The following is an 8,779-nucleotide window of genomic DNA, read 5'->3' on the forward strand; positions in this document are numbered from 1 at the left end:
AATCTTAGTCTTAGTATCCTTCAGATTCTTCATAGTGATAAATAAATAATAATCCCAAGTGACTCAACAAATATAGCTATGCTCCCCAACAATGGCGCCATAAAAAGGACTTGATAACCCACAAGTATAGGGGATCGCAACAGTTATCGAGGGTAGAGTATCCAACCCAAATTTATAGATTCGACACAAGGGGAGCCAAAGAATATTTGCAAGTATTAATAGCTGAGTTGTCAATTCAACCTCACCTGGAGATTAAGTATCTGTAGCAAGGTGATCAGTAACAAAGTAGTATGATAGTTTTGATAGTAGTTGAAACAACAATAGTAATGGTAACAATGATAGCAATGATTTTATAACAGTTGTGATAGTAATAGCAGTATTAGTAACTTAGCAAGAACAATATGTATGAAATTTGTAGGCATTGGATCGGTGAATTAGTTGGATGACATTCATCATATAACAGTCATAACCTAGGGCGATACAAAACTAGCTCCAGTTCATAAATATAATGTAGGCATGTATTCCGTAAATAGTCATATATGCTTATGGAAAGAACTTGCATGACATCTTTTGTCCTACCCTCCCGTGGCAGCAGGGTCCATATTGAAACTAAGGGATATTAAGGCCTCCTTTTTAATAGAGAACCGGAACAAAGCATTAACATATAGTGAATAAATGAACTCCTCAAACTACGGCCATCACCGGAAAGTATCCCGACTATTGTCACTCCGGGGTTTACGGATCATAACACTAGCAAGTGCATATGACTAGCAATATCGGATCTAGAACATAGATATAATGGTGAAAACATAAACGGTTCAGATCTAAAATCATGGTACTCGGGCCCTAGTGACAAGCATTAAGCATGTCATAGTCATAGCAACATCAATCTCAGAACATAGTGGATACCAGGGATCAATCCCTAATAAAACTAACTCAATTACATGATGAATCTCATCCAACTCCTCACCGGCCAGCGAGCCTACGAAGGAATTGCACACTCCCGGTGGGGAGCATCATGGAATTGGCGATGAAGGAAGGTTGGTGATGATGAAGATCCAAGATTCCTCTCTCTGGAGCCCCAAACGAACTCCGGATATGGCCTCCCGATGAAGAACAGGAGGCGGCGGCGGCTCAGTCTCGTGAAATGTGATAATTCTTCCTCCCTAATTTTTCACTCCAAATATAGGTATTTAAGGAGTCGGAATCAGGGTCTGCGGGGCCACCAGGTGGGCACAACCCATCTGGGCGCGCCAGGAGGGGGGCATGCCCTGGTGGGTTGTGCTCACCCAGGCCCCACCCCCCTCTGGTGGTTCTTGGTTCCAGTATATTTCTTTTATTCCTAAATAATTCTCCAAAAAGTTTCGTTCCGTCCCGAGAACTTTTATTTCTGCACAAAAACAACACCATGGTAGTTCTGCTGAAAACAAAGTCAGTTCAGGTTAGTTTCATTCAAATCATGCAAATTAGAGTCCAAAAAAAGACCAAAGCGTTAGAAAAAGTAGATACGACGAAGACGTATCAAAGAGCGGTAGAGAATTGGAACTTTCAACGGCGACAATCCAGTAAGCAAATGGCTCCAGCTCTGGGACGAAATGGCTCACCAATGTCCGCTGCTAGAAGAGAAGACAAAGGTAACCATCTTAGTTGCACAATGCGCCAGCCAGACTACCCTGAATGATGTCTCTTCTGCAGCTGATGCCTCCTTATCACCGGGGGGCAAGACGAAGATCTCGCATAATCGTGCGGTTTTCTACTAGGTATGTCCTCCACCAAAGCGGCTACGTCATCAAGTACTGGGGTAAACCCGAGGTATTGGTGGTACAAAGGGTCGCACACCCCCATCTTCAGAAAGAGAACTTTGTAGTCGCCCTAGTGGTGCCTATCAAGGAGGATGCAGCTGTCGCACATGTCATATATGCGCCAGTCACGGACGGGCCAGGAAGGAAAATGAGAAGTTGGCGAAAAGGGCGGTGGCTCCATCAACCACCGTGAAACTCGATGAATCCAAGTAAGGGCGAATGGTGGAGCTTGCGGTACCTCCGGCGGAAGGAACGGTTGGCGGTGGCACGACTGAAGGAGATACATGTGGCGGAGGCACGGACAAGATCGGTTGGGATGGGCAGGCGGATGAAGATTTCCGCCAGGAACTCGTCGGTGATTGGCAACTAGGCCATTTCCTCGGTCCACTCCGACATGGAGGAGGTCCGAGCATTGGCGGAGGTCCTACCACTAGTGCAGAACCGGCCTTTAGTGCCGGTTCATGACGGCCTTTAGTGCCGGTTCACCAACCGGCACTAAAGAGTGGGGACTAAATCCCCCCCCCCTTTAGTACCGGTTTGTCACGAACCGGCGCTAAAGTGCAAACACGTGGCACGAGCCAGGCCCGGGTGCGCGTAGGGCTTTAGTACCGGTTGGTAACACCAACCGGTACTAAATGTTTGGTTTTTTTTATTTCTCCTTTAATTTTGTGTTTTCAGTTTAATTTAGTGATTGTTTTACATTATAATGAGTTGTTAAATACATATCCATATTATACTTTATCACCTAATTAGGTGATCAAGTATAATATTGTGACGCCCCCGATTCAATCGTACACTAATCATGCACGCAAATGTGTACGATCAAGATCAGGGACTCACGGGAAGATATCACAACACAACTCTAAAACATAAAATAGGTCATACAAGCATCATAATACAAGCCAGGGGCCTCGAGGGCTCGAATACAAGTGCTGGATCATAGACGAGTCAGCGGAAGCAACAATATCTGAGTACAGACATAAGTTAAACAAGATTGCCTTAAGAAGGCTAGCACAAACTGGGATACAGATCGAAAGAGGCGCAGGCCTCCTGCCTGGGATCCTCCTAAACTACTCCTGGTCGTCGTCAGCGGGTTGCACGTAGTAGTAGGCACCTCCGGTGTAGTAGGGGTCGTCGTCGACGGTGGCGTCTGGCTCCTGGACTCCAGCCTCTGGTTGCGACAACCAGAAAGAAAGGAAAGGGGAAAAGAGGAAAGAAAGCAACCGTGAGTACTCATCCAAAGTACTCGCAAGCAAGGAGCTACACTACATATGCATGGGTATATGTGTAAGGAGGCCATATCAGTGGACTGAACTGCAGAAAGCCAGAATAAGAGGGGGATAGCTAATCCTGTCGAAGACTACGCTTCTGGTAGCCTCCGTCTTGCAGCATATAGAAGAGAGTAGATTGTAGTCCTCCAAGTAGCATCTCCAAGTAGCATCTCCAAGCAGCATCTCCAGTAGCATCGCATAGCATATTCCTACCCGGCGATCCTCTCCTCGTCGCCCTGCGAAAAAGCGATCACCGGGTTGTCTGTGGAACTTGGAAGGGTGTGTTTTATTAAGTATCTGGTTCTAGTTGTCATAAGGTCAAGGTACAACTCCAAGTCGTCCTGTTACCGAAGATCACGGCTATTAGAATAGATTAACTTCCCTGCAGGGGTGCACCACATAACCCAACACGCTCGATCCCATTTGGCCGGACACACTTTCCTGGGTCATGCCCGGCCTCGGAAGATCAACACGTCGCAGCCCCACCTAGGCTCAACAGAGAGGCCAGCACGCCGGTCTAAACCTAAGCGCGCAGGGGTCTGGGCCCATCGCCCTGAGCACACCTGCACGTTGCGTACGCGGCCGGTGAGCAGACCTAGCAACCTCCATTACAAAGGAAGTTGCGTTAACGCAGTCCAACCCGGCGCGCGCCGCTCAGTCGCTGACGTCACGAAGTGCTTCGGCTGATACCACGATGTCGGGATACCCATAACTACTCCCACGTAGATGGTTAGTGCGTATAGGCTCGTAGCCAGACTCAGATCAAATACCAAGATCTCGTTAAGCGTGTTAAGTGTCCGCGAACGCCGAACAGGGCCAGGCCCACCTCTCTCCTAGGCGGTCTCAACCTGCCCTGTCGCTCCGCCACAAAGATCCACACAGAGGGCCGTCGGGACAAAGGTCCTTTCAGCCCCCAATCCGTGAATCACTCGCGGGTACTCTTCGAGCTGACCCGACTTTAGTCACCATCTATATAGTATGTATGTATGTATAGTATATACCCGTGATCACCTCCCGAGTGATCACGGCCCAATATTATAGCAAGGCAGACTGACACGAAGGTAGGGCCAACAATGATAAACTAGCATCCTATACTAAGTATTTAGGATTGCAGGTAAGGTATCAACAGATGTAGCGACAATGTCAGGCTATGCATCAGAATAGGATTAATGAAAGCAGTAACATGCTACACTACTCTAATGCAAGCAGTATAGAGGAGAATAGGCGATATCTGGTGATCAAAGGGGGGGCTTGCCTGGTTGCTCTGGCAAGAGAGAGGGGTCGTCAACTCCGTAGTCGAACTGGGCAGCAGCAGCGTCGGTCTCGTAGTCTACCGGAGAGAAGAGGGGGAAGAACAATGAACACCAAGTAAACAGATGCATATCGATGCATGACATGTCAAGAAGCGATGCTAGGCGTGCCCTAACGTGGTATGAGGTGGTACTGGTTAAGGGGGGAAACATCCGGGAAAGTATTCCCGGTGTTTCGCGTTTTCGGACAGATGAACCAGAGGGGGAAAGTTGCGTGTTTGATATGTTAGGGGTGTGTGGTGGACGAACGGGCTGCGTATCCGGGTTCGTCTCGTCGTTCTGAGCAACTTTCATATAGAAAGTATTTTCATCCGAGTTACGGATTAAAAGATATGATTTTCTAAAGATTTAAATCATTTTCTGATTTTATTTAGTTATTTAATTCCAACATTATCCAAAACAGTGAACGATGACGTCAGCATGACATCAGAGTGATGTCAGCAGGTCAACTGGTCAGTTGACCAGTCAAACCAGACAGGTGGGTCCAGTGGGACCCACATGTCATTGTCAGGGATATTAACAGAATTTTAAAACTAACTAAATTGGGTTAATTAGTGGGTGGGGCCCGGTAGTCAGTGAGAGATTAGTGTTTAATTAATTAATTTAATTAATTAGCAATTTATCTCTTTATTTTTATTCGTTTTAAGACATGGGGCCCACATGTCAGTGGCAGTGGCTGCCACATCAGCGTAGTTGACCCGGTCAACTTGGCCAGTTGGGGCCCCAGGCCCACAGGCAGTGACCCAGGGGGTGAACCCCACGCACGCCACATCAGCCGGCCGGCGTTTAGACGCCGGCGAGTCCGTTTTCGCGGCGGCGCGGCTCGGGAGCGTGGCGGGTTTCGCCCATGGTGCACCAAACCGAGCGGGACCGGTCGCGTTCGAACGGCAAGACGACGGCGAAGTGAGTGGGGGTGGTTGTAGAGGCGGTGGTGGCCGGAGTCGAGCGCCACGAGCTCGCCGGCGGTGAGGTGGTTCGGGCGCGAAATGAAGACGGCGACACCGTGCGCTTCGGGGCTAGCGGGGAGGCCAGGGGGGAGCTGCGCGTCGCGCCGAGCACAAAGGACTCGGCCCCGTGACCATTTGGTCACCGGAAGGGCGCCGGCGACGCGTGCAGGCGGCGGCGCGGTCGGGTGCTTCGGCGGTAGCTAGCTAGGGCACCGTGAGGCGAAGAAGGAGAGGGGGAGAGGACGGAGTGGAGCTCACCGAGCGGTCAAGAAAGACCCGTGGTGGCTTAGGAGCAGCAGAGCTCGTCGGGGAGGAAGGGGATCGCCGGCGGCCGTCGAGGAAGCAGACGACTCAATCCGGGGCCTGCGGTGCTCCTCGAGCTCGATGGCGAGGCGTAGCCGAAGCAGAGGTCGTCGGCGCGTCTCGTGGACGTGCAAGCGAGGCGCGGGGTGGCCGGTGGCCGCGGTTATGGCGCAGCCATGGCGACGGCGGCGCTCGGTTACGGAGGGGAAGTAGGGGGAGATGGATCTGGAGGGGAGAGGGAGAGGCGCGGGGGCCGAGGGCGAGCGTGGGGGCGAGTGGGAGGGGAGACCGAGGGGGCGCGGCGTCGGCGTCCTTATCCCCACGCCTCGTCGCCGGCGAGGTGGGTTCGGCTGGGACGCGCCCTGTTCCGACCCGCGTCGGGGGAACAGGGGAAGGGGACGCTGTGCGGGGGCTGGGCCGGCTGGGCCGGCCAGGCTGATTGCGGGCCAGGGGGTTGGGTGGTGGCCGTGCGGGTGGGTTGGGCTGCCTGGTCCAGGGGGCTCCCCCCTCCCTTTTGTTTTTTTTTCTTCTGTAATCTCTTTCTTTTATTTATTTCCCTTTCTGTTTTATTTAATTTTAGGGCATTTAGGCATTTTATAAAATGGTGTTTGCTTCACCATAATTACCAGTGCAATATTTGGCAACCCCCGAACATTTTCGCTTTGCCTTTTGAAAATTTAGGGCGTTTGTCACAATTCATATTTTGAATTGCAATGATTTTGAACTACCACCTGATTAGCAACAGTAACACGGACGACATGGCATCATTAGAAGAGTTTTACTGTAGCCTAATTATCCGGGCGTTACAAATCTCCTCCACTACAAGAAATCTCGTCCCGAGATTTAGGAGGTAGAAGGAAACAGTGCGGGGTATTCATCACGCAGGCGATCCTCACGTTCCCAGGTGGCTTCATCTTCAGAATGGTGCGACCACTGGACCTTGAGGAACTTGATCGCCTTCTGGCGTGTGCGGCGTTCAGCTTGGTCGAGAATGCGGACCGGATGCTCTTTATAGGAGAGGTCCTGTTGCAATTCGAGCACTTCATGATCCACAACTCGGATTGGGTCCTTGAAGCAACGGCGGAGTTGCGACACATGGAACACATCGTGAACCTGAGAAAGGTTCGGCGGGAGCTCCAATTGATATGCCACTTTTCCACGCCTCTCGAGAATAGTGAATGGGCCAATATAGCGAGGAGCTAGCTTGCCCTTGATCCCGAAGCGGTGAGCACCCTTCATTGGTGTAACTCGAAGATAGGCCTTTTCGCCAGGTTGATAGACCATGTCTTTATGATGACGGTCATAATTACTCTTTTGGCGTGACTGAGCAGTCTTGAGATTCTCGCGAATAATGCGGACTTGTTCTTCGGCATGTTGGATAATATCCGGACCGAAGAGTGGACGTTCCCCAGTTTCTGACCAGTTCAGAGGGGTTCGGCACTTTCGTCCATATAACACTTCGAAGGGGGCCATCTTCAGACTAGCTTGATAGCTATTATTATAAGAGAACTCAGCATACGGAAGAGATTCCTCCCATTTCTTGCCGAAGGAAATAACACAAGCTCGAAGCATGTCTTCGAGAACTTGGTTGACACGTTCAACTTGCCCTTGTGACTGAGGATGAAAAGCAGTGCTGAAAGACAGATGAGTGCCCATAGCTTCTTGGAAACTTGCCCAGAATCTTGAAGTGAATAAACTGCCACGGTCTGAACTGATAACCAATGGAATACCGTGAAGCGAGACAATTCTGGTCATGTAGAGAGTTGCAAGCTGACTAGCAGTGATCGTTTCTTTGACCGCCAGAAAATGTGCAACCTTAGAAAGTCGGTCAATGACGACAAGAATAGCATCATTACCCTTTTGCGATTTGGGAAATCCAGTAACAAAGTCCATCTCGACGTGGTCCCATTTCCATTCAGGAATAGATATAGGTTGCAGAGTTCCAGCAGGTCTTTGATGTTCTGCTTTGATACGACGGCAAACGTCACATTCAGCAACATAACGAGCAATGTCTTGCTTCATGTTAGACCACCAGAATCTCTGACGAATGTCTTGATACATCTTCGTACTACCAGGATGGATACATAGAGGCGTATCATGAGCTTCTTTCATAACCTCCTGAGTCATATTCAGGTTTTCCTTCTTACACGGCACCACTAGGCGGCCTTTGAAGTACAAGGCGCCATCATCAGCAATAGTGAAGGATGAGGAACTTCCTTCTTTGAGGTCTTTCTTAATCTTGTAGACTTCAGAGTCAAATCCCTGCATTGTCTTTATGGTGCCCACGAGATCGGGTTCAACAGCCAGGGTATAGAGGGAACCCTGGGAAACAACACGGAGATTCATCTTGCGGAACTCCGGAGGAGGGGGAGCGAGTGCACCCGGAGGTACAATATGGAGGTTTAGCTTTCTGAATTCTTCAACAAGTGAGGGCTGGACCTTGTGAACCTGGAGGTGGTTGCAGTAAGACTTGCGGCTCAAGGCATCAGCCATTACATTAGCCTTGCCTGGTGTATAGGAAATACCCAAATCAAAGTCTGCAACAGTCTCCATCCATCTCTGCTGACGGAGGTTCAGGTCTGGCTGAGTAAACAGATACTTCAGACTTTGGTGGTCGGTGAAGATCTCGCAACGATTACCGAGTAGGTAATGTCGCCACTGTTTTAGCGCATGAATGACAGCAGCAAGTTCGAGGTCGTGAACTGGGTAGTTCTCTTCGTGAGGGCGCAATTGCCGAGAGGCATAAGCAACCACTTTGCGCTCTTGCATTAGGACACAGCCTAGTCCTTGACGGGAAGCGTCGCAGTAAATGACGAAGTCCTTCTTAGTATCAGGAGGAGCTAGTACTGGGGCAGAAGTTAACTTGTCCTTGAGTGCCTGGAAACTTTCCTGACATTTATCTGTCCATTGGAACTTGACGCCCTTATGCAATAGGTTAGTCAGAGGCCTGGCAATCTTGGAGAAGTTCTCGACGAATCGACGGCAGTAGCTGGCGAGACCGAGAAAACTTCTGACTTGCTTAACGTTCTTCGGAGGAGTCCAATCGAGAATAGCCTGAACTCGTTCAGGGTTGACGGCAATACCATCCTTAGAGATGACATGCCCAAGATAGTTTACTTCGGGAAGCCAGAATTCACATTTGGAGA

Source organism: Triticum dicoccoides, chromosome 6B (genome assembly GCF_002162155.2).
Source record: "Triticum dicoccoides isolate Atlit2015 ecotype Zavitan chromosome 6B, WEW_v2.0, whole genome shotgun sequence".
NCBI classification, from domain to species: Eukaryota; Viridiplantae; Streptophyta; class Magnoliopsida; order Poales; family Poaceae; genus Triticum; species Triticum dicoccoides.